The sequence below is a fragment of the Piliocolobus tephrosceles genome, chromosome 3 (assembly GCF_002776525.5).
Source record: "Piliocolobus tephrosceles isolate RC106 chromosome 3, ASM277652v3, whole genome shotgun sequence".
Classification (NCBI taxonomy): Eukaryota; Metazoa; Chordata; class Mammalia; order Primates; family Cercopithecidae; genus Piliocolobus; species Piliocolobus tephrosceles.
Window position 1 is genome coordinate 37,218,260 of NC_045436.1, and position 17,501 is coordinate 37,235,760.

General features: G+C 45.8%; 1 pseudogene; it reads left to right on the forward strand.

The window, feature by feature from the left end:
- Window positions 1-239: 239 nt before the first annotated feature.
- On the forward strand, window positions 240-724 carry LOC111551913 (annotated as a pseudogene).
- The last annotated feature ends 16,777 nt before the right edge of the window (window positions 725-17,501 follow it).

The window sequence follows — 17,501 nt, forward strand, 5'->3', positions numbered from 1 at the left end:
TTTGAGCTGGATCTTAAAGGGCAAAAGGCCCTTCGAGAAAATGGCATTCCCACCCTGGGGAGGGCGTGAGGAAGATGTGAGTCAGAAAGCACGGGACTGCACAGCTTGGCTGCAGCACTCGGGGTGCGTAGGGGGAGTAGCAGGCAATGAAGGCTGCACCGGTGGCTAGGGGCTCCTTGAAGAGCCCTTGAACTCTGGTTTGGCAAGTTGGATTGCATTTAGTAGGAGGTGAGGAGCTTATGGAGGCTTTTAAGAATGGGTCCTCTTCCCCTTGTGGAGGCTGGAGACAGTGCACAGAAATGGTGCCTACAAGAGGAAAAAGAAAAAGGAAGAACAGGTCATCAGCCTCGGACCTCAGGTGGTTGAAGGAGAGAATGTAGTTGGTGCCTGCCACAGCTTTGTCTCCTTCAATGACACCTTTGTCCATGTCACTGATGTTTCTGGCAAGGGAACCATCTGCCATGTGGCTGCCGGGATGAAGATGAAAGCTGACAGGATGAATCCTCACCACACACTGCCATGTTGGCTGCCCAGGAGGTGGCCCAGCAGTGCAAGGAGCTGGGCATTACTGCCCTACACATCTGCAAACTCCAGGCCACAGCAGGAAATAGGACCAAGCATCCTGGACCTGGGGCCCAGTCGGCCCTCAGAGTCCTTGTCTGCTTGGGGGTGAAGTTGGGGGCAGATCGAGGATGTCACTCCCATTCCCCTCCGACAGCACTAGAGGAAGGAGGATTGCCGTGGTCACCGCCTGGCAGCGAGAGCCCTCAAAATATTTTCTGTGAATAAATTGCCTTTACTTGTAAACAACAACAACAACAACAAAACAAATAAGAATGGGAGCCAAATGATCAACACTGGGATTTGAGGAATGATGCCCGGCCTGTGGAGGGGGAGTTGAGGAAGAGATGGCAGGGGAAAGAAAATGAGCGCAGCAGCAGGGGGAATCAAGAAAAGAGGCGGAAAGAAAGAGGAAGGGCACTGCAGAGTGATCAGGTCACTGCCAACCCGCTCTTTGCTGCTTAAAACCTTTCAAATGGCTTCCCATTGGTTTGAAAGGAAGCTCAAAGTCAGCACGGTCTGCACCCTGCCTTTGCCTCTTTGGCTCCTAGAGCTTCAGCCAACAGCCTTCTTTTCACTCATGGAGTATATCAACCCCTTCCTTCTCACCTGCTGTTTACTCTGCCAGAAGTTTGACTGCCTTCCCTACTCTTTACCACATTAGGTTCCATTCATCCTTCAGATATTAGCTCAGTGTGTATTCTCAGTACCTTTTCTTTGTAGCACTTGACCCAGTGGCAATTTTACATTTGTTTGAATGATTATTTAAATAATGCCTGTCTTGATTATAAGCTTCCTGACAAGGGGTAAATATCTGTTTGGCTTATTCTTGTATCCTCAACACCAATCATCTCTTGAGATAATATGCTCTTAAAATGTTAGATCAATGAATGGAGAATCTGTAAGATTTGGTAACTGACTGAATAAGAGGATGAAAGATAACATCAGGCTTTTTAATCACTAGTGACAGGTAAAGTGGTGCTGCCATTTACAGCAACAGGGAACACAGGAGAAACCGTTTCCCAGAGGTTATTATGAATCCGGCATTGTACATATTGACTTGGAGGTGCCAGCAGGTTATCAATTTGTCCAGCAGGCCATAACAAATTTACCACCACAGTTTAAGGGAAATATTACAGCTAGAGAAATAAAGAATGAAGAGTTTGAAGATGTATCCATGAGAATTAGTTTGCTTCATGTAGGAAAAAAAAATCCGAAAGAATAAAGGCTTATGATGTAAGGGTTTATTTTTCTCCCACATAAAAGCAGTTTGGGGCTGGGCTCAGTGGCTCATGCCTGTAATCTCAACACTCTGGGAGGCTGAGTTGTGAGGATCACTTGAGCCCAGAGGTTCAAGACTACCCTGGGCAATGTAGTAAAATCCCCACGCCCACTCCTCCTCGCTACAATTTTTTTTTTTTTTTTTTTTAATTAGCTGGGCATGGTCACCTGTGCCTATAGTCCTAGCTACTCTGGAGGCTGAGGTGGGAGGATTGCTTGAGCTCAAGAGGCAAGTCTGCAGTGAGCCCTGATTATGTCACTATACTCCAGCCTGGGCAACAGAGCGAGACCCTATCTCAGAAACCAAACAAAACAAGCAGTTCAAAGATAGAAAGTCCAGGGTGGGTGGGCCGGCTCCATGGTCATCTGAGATCATGCTCCAGCTCTGTGTGCCACCGTTGCTAGCACGTGGGTTCTATTCTCAAATTCTCCTTTGGTAGTCGTCAAAACTTCCTTCCTGGCAGCAGGAAGGAGGAAGGGCGAAGGTGAAATGAACTCTTCAAAAACCCTGATCCACTTACATCTCACTGGCAAAATATAGAAAAGGGTGCATTTACTTCCAGGAAAGCTGGAAAATGTGGCCTTTTAGGAGGCACATTGCTACCTTCAAGTCAGGGATTCTGTTACTAAAGAATAATGGACTGGGTGCCGGGGCTCACGCCTATAATCCCAGCACTTTGGGAGGCTGAGACAGGCAGATCACTTGAGGCCAGGAGTTTGAGACCAGCCTGGCTAACATGGAGAAACCCCATTTCTACTAACAAATGCAAAAATTAGCTGGACTTGATGGTGCGGGCCTGTAGTCCCAGCTACTTGGGAGGCTGAGACAGGAGAAATTGCTTGAACCTGGGAGGCGGAGGTTGCAGTGAGCCGAGATCACACTATTGCACTCTGGCCTGGCTGATAGAGCAAGACTCTGTCTAAAACAAAACAAAACAAAAAACAAAGAAGGAGAAAGAGAAGAAGAGCTATTAGGTGGGCAATGGCTTATTCTACTACTACAGGAGACAGCCAAGGTCTAGAGAGAATGTTCCCCTGACTGAGAGGAATGACATTAGCCAGTAATAGACATACAGAATTTTAGAGGAGCAAGGAATCTCAGCAATTGCCTAGTCCAGTCCCCGCCTTGGCCAAGACCACACAGCACGTGTGTGGCAGAGCTGGGGCCAGAATTAGCTCCCCCTAATGAAGTAAGTGGCAGAAAAGACTGTGGGGGAGTTTGCAGAAGCTCCACCGGAGCATGCCTGAGTAAGGGCTAACTTTAGGCGACACTACAGCAACTCAGAGGAGAGTCTGGGATGGAGCAGGCTTGGGGTTGAATCCCAGCTGTGTGACTTTGGGTGAGTTACCCAGCTTCCCTGAGCCTCGGTCCTCATCTGGGTAATGGGGTAATGGCATAAACAGGCACGCTATAAATGGCAGTCATTCTTATCGTTATTTTTAGAAAGCAACAAATATTTTTGGAATAATTGAATCTGAACAAATGAAACACTAATGAACGAAATTAGAACAGAAAGCTATTTATCTTACACGGTTTGGTGATTTGCTCAGTGACAGATATAAAGCTGGATAGGTGGTTTCTTATATACACTAGCTTTAAATTACATTACTCTAGCTTCTCATATTTGCCCTACAAGCATTGATGTTTCCTTAGACTTCCTGTGGCCTTCCTGCCAAACCATGCCACTCTCCTCTGTGACATCTGATCCGCTTCTAAATACACCAGTCCCATAAAGGAGAGTTAGACACAGGCTTCCTCCACTCCTTGATTTCATTTTCCTTTTCTCGGCCTCACATCTCCTCATATACCCCCTCTCTCACTATTCCATCTTTATCAGCTGCTTCTGTTCATGCAACACATTTTGAGTGTTTATAGAAGACTGAACTTAGTGTGGAGGGACAGCCTAAAGAAGGCAGAAACCATAGAATCTGGCCTCAAGCTACTTGCAATATGAAGAAAAATGCATGGCCTCAGTGCCATTTTATCAGACATCATGAATTTGGAGTCAGATATACAGATATCTGTCCTGTAGTTGTACGTTTCCCACCTTCCCCCTTTACCTCTGCCATTTTCCCATCTCTCTATCATTTGCTACTTTACCTAGTTTTGCGTTATAACTAGCAACAATTTTGAAATGTAAAAGGCTAGGAAACAGTTATATTTATGGTCTTTTCTTTATTGTCTTAAAAGCCACTTCATCAACTTAATATCAACACTCAAGGTAAAATAGTATTAAATTACCAAATGAAAGATGCAAAAATCTGTAAACACTATAAGTGAGATTCTCATTAAAATTAATTTATTTTCATTGGGCATAAACTAGATTCTAATTTTTTTTGGAAATGCAGAATTTATGTCTGTTGTAAAATATGGCAATAAGTCCCACATTGCTGTAGCCAGGACTATATGCCAGCTGGAGAAGAGATGGAACTCAATATTTGCTTGTCTATGAAGGTTTCACATCCAGAAAGCCTGAAGCCCTCTCTACAATAAGAACATTCCACATTTCCTCTCCTATGGACTTTTGCTTCTGCCAGTAACTAGCTGGGTGGCTTCGGGAAAGCAGTTTCATTTCTCTGGGCCTCAGTTTCCCCATTAGCAAATTAAAGAAGCTAAATTACTTCCATATCAACAGTTCTCATGCTAAAGTGTGCATAAAAAGCATCTATGCAACGTCTTAAAAATGCAGAGTCCCAGTGCATACCCCCCGCCCCAGAGTCTAATTCAGTAGCCCAGGGTTTGGCCCAGGAAACAACAGTTTTGATGAACACTCCAGATAATTCTCAAGCAGGGAGTCGGACGACCACACTTTGAGAAAAGCCGCTCTAAGCACTTATCCAGCCTCAATATTCTGAGTCTTTCTCTGAAACATATGGCAAATAAATTCTAGAAGAAGGAGGAGAAGAAAATAAGAGAAAACCTTATTATCCCTGAGAAAGAGGTCTGAAGGGCAAGTGTTGAGATTAGCGGGGCTGAGCTGTTTGCACTGACCTCTTTCTCTCCTGAGCACCTGAGCACCCCGCTCTCAACCACACACTGGGGAAGCTTGATCAGAGGCTGCCTTCTATATTACCTGACTGCTCCCTATGAATGAATGTCTTATCTCCTTTAAAGTGTGAGTCCTTCAGCTGCAGGATCTGCTTTGACCTATCGGGCATTTTTAGCAGTCCCTGAACGGTGCCAGCTGAGCCCCCAAAAGCCTGATGAGATAATGCAAGAGGGGTGATGGCCAATTTTGAGTCCTGGAAGAGGAGCACTTTTCAGTTTTCCGCCAGAGAGAAAACATCCCTTGAGCATTTCTCCCTTAGTATCCAAGGACAATTACTTTATTTATTTACTTATTTATTTTATTATTTTTAATTTTTAAAATTTATTTATTTATTTATTTATTTTTTTGTTTGTTTATTTATTTATTTATGTTTGAGACGGAGTCTCGCTCTGTCACCCAGGCTGGAGTGCAGTGGCTGGATCTCAGCTCACTGCAAGCTCCGCCTCCCGGGTTTACACCATTCTCCTGCCTCAGCCTCCTGAGTAGCTGGGACTACAGGCTCCCACCACCTCACCCGCTAGTTTTTTGTATTTTTTAGTAGAGACGGGGTTTCACCGTGTTAGCCAGGATGGTCTTGATCTCCTGACCTCGTGATCCGCCCGCTTCAGCCTCCCAAAGTGCTGGGATTACAGGCTTGAGTCACCTCGCCCGGCCTATTATTTTTAATTTTAATTTTTTTTTTTTTTTTGAGACAGAGTCTCGTTCTGTTGCCCAGGCTGGAGTGCAGTGGTGCAATCTCGGCTCACTGCAACCTCCACCTCCCGAGTTCAAGAGATTCTCCTGTCTCAGCCTCCTGAGTAGCCGGGACTAACAGGTGCGCACCATTATGCCCAGCTGATTTTTGTTTTTGTTTTTTTGAGACGAAGTCTCACTGTGTCGCCCAGGCTGGAGTGCAGTGGCGCCATCTTGGTTCACTGCAACCTCCGCCTCCTGGGTTCAAGCAATTCTCTGTCTCAGCCTCCTGAGTAGCTGGGATTACAGGTGCCCACAACCATGCTGGGCTAATTATTTTGTATTTTTAGTAGAGACAGGGTTTCACCATCTTGGCCAGGCTTGTCTTGAACTCCTGACCTTGTGATCTGCCCATCTTGGCCTCTCAAAGTGCTGGGAGTTTTGTATTTTTAGTAGAGACAGGGTTTCACCATGTTGGCCAGGCTGGTCTCGAACTCCTGACCTCAGGTGATTTGCCTACCTCTGCCTCCCAAAGTGCTGAGATTACAGGCACAAGCCACCATGCCCAGCCAAGGACAATTGCTTTAAAAGACCAGCTCTCTTCATTATGGATCTGAGAGGGTGAGACAGGGATGCTTAATTTTCCCTGATGAGGTCTTCTTATTGCTAGTGAGGTTTAGGGTGATAAGTACAAGCAGGCATTTCTTGGTGTTTAAATCAGGAACTGCCTGATACAGGAAGCTGAGATAATAACAGTAGGTAAAACTTTGTGCCATTTGTCTTAGTCAACCTGGGCTGCTATAACAAAATACCATAGACCAGGTGGCTTGTAAATGACAGAAATTTATTTGTCGCAGTTCTGTTGGCTGGAAAGTCCAAGATCAAAGTGCCTGCAGAGTTGGTATTTGGCGAGGGCCTGTTTCCTTGGCCACAGGTGATACCTTCTTGCTGTGTCCTTATATGGTGGAAGGGGCTAGCTAGCTCCCTGGAGTGTTTTTATTTTTATTTTTAGAGATAGGGTCTTGCTGCGTTGCCCAGGGTCATGTAGAGGTGCAATTACGGCTCACTGCAACCTGAACCTCCCAGCTTCAAGCAATCTTCCCACCTCAGCCTCTGGACTAGCTGGGACTACAGGCGTGTGCCACCACTTTTTTTTTTTTTTTTTTTTTGAGACAGAGTCTCACTCTATTGCCCAGGCTGGAGTGCAGTGGCACGATCTCAGCTTACTGCAATCTCCGTCTCCAGGGTTCAAGTGATTCTCCTGCCTCAGCCTCCTGTGTGGCTGGGATTACAGGCCTGCACCACCACACCTGGCTAATTTTTGTATTTTTAATAGAGATGGGATTTCACCATGTTAGCCAGGCTGGTCTAGGACTCCTGACCTCAAGTGATCCACCCACCTCGGCCTCCCAAAGTGCTGGAATTACAGGCATGAACCACCGTGCCCGGCCTAACTTTTTTATTTTTTGTAGAGACCGGGTCTCACTATATTACCCAGGCCGGGCAAACTGCTGGACTCAAGCAATCCTATGGCCTCAGCCTCTCAGGGATTACAGGTGTGAGTCACTGTGCCCAGCCTGGGGTCTTTTTAAAAACGGCACTAATCCCATTAATTAATGAGGGCTCTGTCCTTATGACCTGATCACCTCCCAAAGGTCCCAGCTTCGAATACCATCATCTTGGTGATTAGATTTCAACAGATGAATTGTGGGGGAAACACAAACGTTCAGACCCTAACACCAGGTAACGCTCTAAGTAATCTACCTGCATTAACTCACTTAAACCTCACAACAAGCCTATGAGAGAAGCACTATTATTCTATTCATCTCCCAGAAACCGAGACACAAAGAGGTTAAGCAACTTGCTGAGGGTCACACATCTAGTCAGCAGAGACCCAGGATTCCAGGCAAGGCAGTTTGCCTCTGGAGCTAAAGTGCTTAACCACTTTGCTCAACTGCCTCTCATCTGTTTGAGGAGTGTCAGCTCTCCTGCAGCTGTGGCCTGTGAGCCCAAAGAGCTCCTTACCCATCCCTTTTCCGGTGTTCCCATTGGCATCTGTGTTCCACAGGACGGCTATGCGGAGGGAGAGCCAAGCAGAGAGGAAGAAATGTTCTGGGGATAACAGGGGCAGTCTCAGTGCCCTCCTGCTGAAGTGCTGGTAAACACTCAGCCCCTCTGGGAGAGCGAATAGCCTGGTGGGCAAACAAATCACAGAAGCTGCTTCATAGTGTTGATCAGACCTTTCAGGGCTCTGCTGTAAACGTATGGGCAGCCGCAAGGAAAGCTGGGACAATTGACAGCCTCTCTCCATCCTGCCTCAGTGACTTTGAAGACAAAGGTCTGATGCATTCTTCTGTGAGGGTTGTACCTCAAATGGGAGTATGCTCCTCTCGTTCTTCAGTTGAGTAGAGATAAAACGCCTTGTGCATATTAAGTTCCCCCTGCAGGAGGTGAGCAGGCAGACCTTCACGGTAACCATGCGTCACTGCCTGGATTTGAAACAAACACACCTGCAAAGACACACTGGGCGTAGACTCAGTAAATAACCAGCTGACTGGCACCCAATTTCTGCCACTGAGTTGTTTTCCTCATCTTTTTTTCTCCTCATTTTTCACTGCCTTGGAGCTGTCCTGGGCGGCAGCCTCCTCTCCATTAGCATGCAGCGCCATCCTTCCTCTTCCACCTTCGGAGTCCTGGGACCCAGACTTAGTACGGAGGGGAGAAATGAGGGCAGGGCTAAAGAGGAATGCATAAAAAACAAATGAGCCATTCATAAAAATGAATATTATTACCAAAAGGCACCGTCTGCCAGCATCTCCATGTATATATTAACTCAGCTGCTATCTCTGTAACAAGGAATTCAGCCAATGCCTCATCTTTTTAGTAGCTGCTCAGTTGATTTAGTATTAACTTTAAACAACCAATTGTGAAATGAGCACTTCACTTTGCCATAATGATGATGAGGTTTTGCCTGTACTATTTCTTATAACGTAAGCCTGAAAATTGGTAAAATAAATTCAGCTGTGCTTAGAGCAGTCTTATAGCTCTCCCAAGGAGCCAGAAATTCAGGTGGGGGAAAACTGCTTAATTTAACCAGCTTCATGAAGTCATTTCCACAAATTCTAAAAACTGGCTTTATTTTTCTTTAACTTGGCATATCTTTCCCTGAAAATCTGAAATGCCAAGATGTTGGACTTTTTGCTGTCTACATGAGTAACCACAGATTGCTGCTTTTTTTTTTCCCTTCACACTGAAAGGCACACATCTTGGACGCCTCTCTTTTCCTCTGAGGCCTGCAAGTCTGTGTATGAAAGAAGCCCGCAAAGAGCCCTCACGTTGACAGCTCTGTCCCAGAGACAGTCTGAGCACCTGTTTCTTATTTCTTGCCTGGCAGTCTGCTGGGTCGCATGCGTCTTTTTGTTCTTTGCCTCTCCCAGTTGGTGTTGTGTTCTGCCCCCTCATGTAAACTGTGACTATACAGAAAAGGCGACTGACTTGCACATGTGGCTTGTGGACTCAGTGTCATCATTTGCAGTGACCCCTTGTAAATCTCTACGGGCTACAAGCCTGTGTCTGTCCCCTGCGGTTCCGAGAACAATCCGCAGCAAACACTGACAGGAAGGGCCATTATGGTCACTGATGTTCTCACCATCTGGAATGGTTACAGTTGTCAGGCTCCGAGATGACTCACTGTGCTGAGGAATCATTTCTCTAATGGCAGCACTAATCAGGAGGGATGAAGCCGTTGCTAAGTGCTGCTGCGTGAAGAAAACACCCTGCCAGATGAAAAGGAAGGGCTGTTGCTTTGCTTTTGCCCATTTGAAAATGAAGTGGCTCCGAATGTCATCTTTGCATCCATCTAGCGATGGGTCATCCTTCACGTTGGAAGCTGGCCCCTCTGTTTTTATGGACAGAGGACTTCTGCTGGGCTCTCTGTCCTTCCTCTCTGGCCAGCTAGGTAATTCTCTTACAGAGGCTTAGCAGTTTGGTGTGGAAAGTGCAGCAGAAACAGATGGGGATGTAGTTTTTTATGCAATCCCCTGCCTCAAGCGTCTGCCCCAGAGCTGGTCTGTGCAAACCCTAATCTCATCACAGGAGCCCTCCACCCTACTGTTGGAGTTGGCTCCTGTGGAAATTCTCATTGGCAGCTGGAGAAAAGGGTTCCACAGGTGCACACTGAACCTGAACTGTGTGCTGGGTGCCTGGAGAGCCCTGGAGATGGGGCAGAGCATAGGGCAGGGTGTCTCCCATCAAGGTGCTTACCAAACTGCACTGCAGGGGCCCCCCCCCACCCATGAAGGCAGGCTTCCTAGCCTTCTCGGACTGCAAGAGAAACCATCTCACATGTGTTTCTAGGAAGCCCACCGTAAGGCAGCTTAGGGGAGAGATGGGTGTTTGCTTAGAGCAGAAATAATGACTGCAACCCAGACCCAGGAGGGCAAGGCTCTTCCTTTCCTTGACAGGAAACCTTTCGTGTCAAGAGGCCCATCTGCGCCGGAACTTTCCATTAGTAGAGTCTTCTGCAAACAGTAGGGAGCAGCCAGAAATGAGCCAGAATAGCTAGGCAGCAGCCTCTCCCGTGGGCTGTTTGCCTGGCAGGAGTTAAAAGGAATGTCTGTATCCCCAGGGCTTTCCCACTCAGGATTCCTGGAGTGTAACAGGAGTGGATTCAAATAAACCAACCCTCCCTATGGAATGAAAACTTTCTGTATTTTACAATAGAGTGACCGTAAACCCAGACTCTAAAGCAGCAGTCTGCAGCCTTTTTGGCATCAGGGACTGGCTTCATGGAAGGCGATTTTTCCACGAGGCAGGGGGCACGGATAGTTTGGGGATGAAATTTTTCCACCTCAGATCATCAGGCATTAGATTCTCATAGGGAGTGCTCAACCTAGATCCCTCGCATGTGCAGTTCACAGTAGGGGTCGTGCTCTTAGGAGACTCTGTTGCCGCTCTGATCTGTCAGGAGGCAGAGCTCAGGCGGTAACGCTCCCTCCCCCAGCGCTCCTACTGTGAGGCCCAGTTCCCTACAGGCCACAGACTGGTACCTGGCGGGGGTTTGGGACCCCTGCTCTAAAGGATATCTGGTGTGACAACTCCCAAAGGAACTGATGAAAACCGTGAGTTATCAGGGGAGTCTGGTTCTCATCTGTGCTTTTCGTGTGACATACAAGGTCTGCTGGTCCCCTACTGTGTCAGTTTCCTAGACCTGCCATCACAAATTACCCACCAACTGGGCACCATAAAAAAGATAACATATATTCTCTCACAGTTCTGGAGGCTGAAGTCCAAAATCCACACATGGGTGTTCCCTCTCTGTTCCAGGCCTCCCCCCTGGCCTCTAGCAGCTGCAGGCAATCTTTGGCATTCCTTGGCTTGTGCCTGTATTACTCCAGTCTCCACCTCCATCTCCACAGGGTCTTCTGTCTGTATCTCTGTGTCTTCTCCTCTTCTTACAAAGACACTTGCCTTTGGATTTAGGGTCCACCGGGTTAATGCAGAATAATCTCACCTCAAGATCCTTAATTGAATTATATCTGCAAAGACCATTTTTCCAAATAAGGTCACATGTACAGGTACCAGGACCGAGGACTTAGACATATTTGTAAGGGGCCATAGTTCGATCCACTTACACTCACTATCTGGGTGTTCTTTTTCCAAGCCAGGCTTTGCTGGGATACCTCATCGACCTTGAAATTATGTAAATTGTATTACTCAAAAAGATGCTTCCTGTGACATGTTGGGGAAATTGCCTGCTGCTGGTTGTTCTCACTCTAGGAACAGAGTCTCCGTTTCTACAGGCTTGACCCTGCACCCTTGGCACTCTTGCTCAACCCCTCTGGGCTTCTTTTTGTGGCATAGGAGAAGAGTTATCCTCTGCTCTGTTTAGTGGGAATACTGCAGTCCGAGCTGAGAGCCCACCCTGCCCTTTTCCCCACTGGGCAGAAACAAAGATGCCATGACGTTTTCCCTGGAGGTGGCAGCTTAGGGTGTCCTTTTTTTTTTTTTTTTTTTTTTTTTTGACAAAGTCTCGCTCTGTCACCAGGCTGGAGTACAGTGGCGCAATCTTGGCTCACTGCAACCTCTGCCTCCTGGGTTCAAGTGATTCTCCTGCCTCAGCCTCCCGAGTAGCTGGGACTACAGGCACACGCCACCATGCCCAGCTAAGTTTTTTGTATTTTTAGTAGAGATGGAGTTTCACCATGTTAACCAGGATGGTCTCAATCTCCTGACCTTGTGATCCACCTGCCTCGTCGTCTCAAAGTGCTGGGATTACAGGCGTGAGCCACTGCACCCTGCCAGGGTGTCGTTTTTAACCTTTTCTCACCCATTGCCATGGGCAGCCACATCTTCCTTTTCTCTGATCTTCTTTCCACCCTTCCTCTTCTTTGGCTTTGCTTTCCACAGCTGCTCACCCTTCACCAATGTTCCTGCGAATCCTATTGTAAGGAAATCACCAGCATTCTTCATCTTAAAAGCCAACGCTACACAGTATAACAGGTTACCAGATAAACTCCTTTAATTCTCGCAGTCGACCTGTTACTTATTATGCCACGTTCACAGACAATAAAATGGAGGTTCAGAGAGGCTGTGTAACCTGCCCAAAGTCAGTAAGTAGTAGGTAAGGAGAATGAGACATAAATGTACAAAGTCTGGCTCAAGTGTCCCATGCCTACCTGCTCTGCAAACTGTCTCAAGGTTAGCAACAGAGGGAAAAGCCGGATGCCTCTCCTCTGCTCCCTGACGTTCACCATCCCTTGGGATGATCCCACTTGAAACTGAAGCTCACCCTCGTAACACACTGAACCTGGTGAAGACACACAGTTCTACCTTTAATTTTTCACAGCACAACCACAGCTGGGCTGAAATCTTGAAAGCAAGACTGACTGGAGACTCAGAGTAACAACAGGTCACCACCTCCTCTGGCTCTCGGACAGAGGTACCCTGACGCCTTGCTCCTGAGCTGCCTCCACAATAGAGTCTGTCTTATTCTCTTCCCAGAGAGATGGGGTCAAAAAAATTACATCTAAATCCTGGCCTGAGGAGTAAGGGAAGGCTGGGAGAAGAAGGGGCTGCTGGTGCTGTTCGCCTGCCTGCCCTCGAACTTCTGGCACTCTACTGAAGGCCAGCCTTTTCCCTGGGATAATCCCCCCAACACACACACACACACACACACACACACACCCCATTAAAAAATTCCTCCCTCTGACTTCAAGGGTGTAGTCTTACCACATGCTCTCAACAGGAGCCCACATCGTGATCCAACACAGTAAACCTGGCATCACCCCCAAGAGCCCCAGGCCCATCCTTCCTATCTACCATGGAGGAAGCAGTCTTTTACCATCTCATCAGCAAGGTGGTGCTCATCACCTTTCATCCTCTGTTTTTTGTTTGTTTGTTTGTTGTAAACAAAACAGGGTTTTTGTAAGCAAGACAGAGTCTTGCTCTGTCACCCAGGTTGGAATGCAGTGGCATGATCTTGGCTCACTATAACGTCCACCTCCCGCGTTCAAGCCATTCTCCTGCCTCAGTCTCCTGAGTAGCTGGAATTACAGGCATGCTAATTACATGCCCGGCTAATTTTTGTATTTTTAATAGAGACAGGGTTTCAACATGTTGTCCAGGCTGGTCTTAAACTCCTGACCTCTAGTGATCCACCAACCTCAGCTTCCCAAAGTGCTGGGATTTACCAGGTTCAGTGTGTTAAGAGGCATGAGTCACTGCGCCTGGCTCTGTTCATCCTCTTGTAATTTGTCGGTGTAGGCTTGTTCATATTTCAATGAGCCATTTCCTCACTGCTATAATGAAAAAGATGTTTCTTTAAAGAGGTGAATAGGGAACAAAAGGAACTAGAATTACTGAGGAGTATTAGGAATGTTCAATTCTTGTTTCATGTATTCATTGCAGTGTGAAGACATAAGGCCTCAGTGGGCTCACGGTGCTATCCAATTAGCCCAAAACACTCAGAAAGTGAACCTGACAATGACACTGGCAGGAAAAAGCTAACACCTGGCTTCCAGGAAGCTGTCCTGAGCATACATGCTTCATTTTATCTTGTCTTCACAGCCAAAAATGTTAGGGCTTGGCCGCACTGCCTTCTAGTTCCTGCCAATGCCAGTGGCTCCAACAGTTAATGCTAGGGTGTGGCATGTCAAAATTATTTCAAATTTAGTTACATATCAGTGCTGGTAAAAGGCTGCACAGGCTGCAGAAGTGAAAGTATGTTTCTGTATTTGGGACAACCTGCAGTACACCTTCCTAAACCAGTACCTATGAGCAACAGAAGTTTTCTGGTTTTTTTCCCCCCAGTAGAAACTTATTTCTAATTTTCATTTTCTGTATTTTTTATTTTTATTTTTATTTTTTTGGGGGGGGGCAGTCTTGCTCTGTCACCCAGGCTGGTGACACAATCTCGGCTGACTGCAGCCTCTACCTCCCAGGTTCAAGTGATTCTCTTGCCTCAGTCTCTCAAGTAGCTGGGGCTACAGGCACAAGCCACCACACCTGGCTAATTCTTTTATTTTTAGTAGAGATGGAGTTTCACTATCTTGGCCAGGCTGGTCTCCAACTCCTGACTTCCAATGATCCTCCTGACTCAGCCTCCCAAAGTGCTGGGATTACAGGTGTGAGCCACCTTGCTGGCCCTATTTCTGATTTTTAAAGTAAACACAAGTTATAAGTTATATGTTATATATATTTTTTGAGACAGTCTCTTGTTCTATCACTCAGGCTGGAGTGCAGTGGCACAAAAATGGCTCACTGCAGCCTCCACCTCCTGGACTCAAGTGATCCTCCTGCCTCAGCCTCTTGAGTAGCTGGGACCATAGGAATGCACCACCACACCTGGCCAATTTTTAAAACAATTTTTTGTAGAGATGGGGTCTCACCTTGCTGTCCAGGCTGGCCTCAAAGTCCTGGGCTCAAGCCATCCTCCCACCTTGGCCTCCCAAAAGTGCTGGGATTGCAGACGTGAGCCACTGCACCTGGCACATTTATCTCTCTTACCCACTTCTGGTTAAAAACAGCAACTTGCTGTAGTGATTATGATAGTGTTTTATGATCGAGTTCTTCAAGTGATAAATATGATATTCCCAAATGTGATTACATTTAAATATTACATTAAAAACTCAATTTACCAACAGTTCATAGTCTGAGTTATTACACAAGCAATTTTGTCAACTATAAGGCAGCCTCTTACAGACTCAAAAAAGATGCTTAGAAAATGAAGGTTATTGATCTTTCACGTTAAAGAGCAGCAAGGAAACTTAGTGATTCTGGGCTAGGCACTGGTGGCTCACACCTGTAATCCCAGCACTTTGGGAAGCTGAAACAGGATGGAGCACTTGACCCCAGGAGTTCGAGACCAGCCTGGGCAACATAATGAGCTCCCCCTCCCCCCCACATCTCATTAAAAAAAGAAAAAAGAAAAAGAAACTTAGTAAATCAACTTCTTATATTATAAATGAGAGGACAAAAGAGGTTTGTTAAGTGTGGAACGATTCATCCAGCCGGAGAAGGGACACTTTTTAGCCCTGTGAATAATTCCCATCTGGCTGTGGAGCAACTCAGATTGCATCTAGAGCCATGGCTTATTTCTAGTGGTTGATCTGAACTGAGTGAATGCCACAGTGACAGACAAGGGCCTCTTGGCCGTTTTTAACAGTTCCCATCCGGTTCACTTAAGGTTACAGATATTCAACATTTTTCGCTTTTTTTTTTTGGAGGCAGGGTCTCTCACCCTGTCACCCTGGCTGGAGTGCAGTGGCATGATCTCGGCTCAGTGCAACCTCTGCCTCCTGGGTTCAAGTGATTCTCGTGCCTCAGCCTCCCTAGTAGCTGGGACTGCAGGTATGTACCACCATGCCTGGTTAATTTTTGTATTTTTTGTGGAGACAGAGTTTTGTCATATTGCCCAGGCTGGTCTTGAACTCCTGAACTCAGGCAATCTGTCCGCCTCGGTCTCCCAAAGTGCTGGGATTACAGGCATGAGCCACCACACCTGATCTGCAATATTTTTTTAAAACCTCAGGACTCAGTGGTTGCATTAACCATGGCAGCCACACTCCTGTTCAATCTAGCCAGTGATGAGGGAAGGCCAGTATTTGCAGCATCAGTTCTTGTTTGCTTGCTTCCTCTCCCTTTTTGCTGTTGATTTATTTTACTGCAAATTAAATTCCCCTTAACCTTCTGACTGGCTTTGTTTTGGCCTATGTACTCTGCTAGGAACCAGGAGGCTGGGATTTGAACTTAATCCTGCTATAATATCACTTTTTGAACTCGGAGATGGCATTTAAACCCCTTTGCACCTCATTTTCTCATTTGCAATATAGAACTCATGAACCAAGAATTTTTAATTTGATAAGATCTTGGATGCTTTTTCATACAGCAAAATATTTTCTATCTCTCTGTCTCTCTTTTTTGAAGATGAAGAAATTGAAGATCAGTGAAGTTAAATGAATTACTCAAATCTACCACCTCCCAGGGTTGATAATAAAAATGAAGTAATAAGCAAACAATTATGTAATACTCTGAATTGAGTTTCCTTTGGCAAAATATTGAGGTAAATAAAGCCTGTTTTTTATCTCGCCTTTCAGCTCCCCACTCATCTCTGAATACTGTTCAGATTCACAGCCAGTTTGCCAGAAAGGAATGGAAATGCTATCTAGTGTGGTTTTTGACATTCTACTCAGGACAGCTGTATTTGGGAGGTATACACAAGAAGTATTGTTAGTTAAGCAACTTTTAGAAGTATGTAGGTTGCATACTGGTATCTCCTCAGACTTAGCACTTTACTGCTACCATAGAATTGTAATCATAAAAAGTCTAGTACACAGTAAGACGATGCCTGGAGAAAAATGGACAAGATTTTGACAGCTTCGAAGACAATCTCTGGGTATGAAAGTAATTCTCTGTTCTTCCTAAAAGCTCGATCATTTTCAAGACAATCCAATATGAAACAAAGTGAATTTAGAATGTGCGTGTGAGTAAAGCGTGATTAATTTTCAAATACTTTCACCTTAGGTATTTTAGTTCAGAAATGCTGGCCTAAATTCTTCTTTTATATTTTAATTAATTAATTAATTAGTTTTGCATTTTTAGTAGAGAAGCGGTTTCACCATGTTGACCAGGCTGGTCTTGAACTCCTGACCTCAAGTGATCTGCTTGCCTCGGCCTCCCAAAGTGCTGGGATTACAGGCGTGAGCCACTGCACCCAACCATTTTCATTTTCAAATTTTAGATTCAGTAGGTACATGTGCAGGTTTGTTACATGGGTATGCTGAAGTTTGGGCTTTTAATGATCCCATTGCTTAAGTAGTGAACATGGTAACCGATAGGTGGTTTTTTAACGCTTATCCGTCTCACTCTCTCCTGGCTTTTGGAATCCCCAGTATTTATTGTTTCCATCTTCGTGTCCATGTTTAGCTCCCACTTATAACTGAGAACATGGGGTATTTGGTTTTCTGTTTCTGCATTAATTCACTTAGGATAATTGGCATAAGTTTCTCAAATAGACCTAGAACTACATCTTGGGTCAGGGCTGCAAACAAGAGTTGAAATGGCAGGGACTCATGTTAGACCTTCCCAGCAATAGAATCGCTGAGAAACATCTTTATAATGAACAGTTTCCAGGTCATAGCAGTAGGCATTTTGAATCGATTGCAGTGGAATGAGGCCTGAGCATCTGTATTATTTTGAAGTTTCAGATGTTTGTCAGGATCTACAGATGGGATGCATTGGCCATATACTCAGATATGACTTGAGAGGTCTAAAGTGAAGACAGTTTACATCAAAATTTCTGTGAAAGTCAGAATCCTGGCAGAGAATAGATGACATACTCAAACTGGGTAATTTGAAGAAATTAACAGAGAAGATGTACAGAGTCATGGATAGGGTGTAGAGAAACCCACAAGGGAGGGTGCCATACTCCAAGATTAG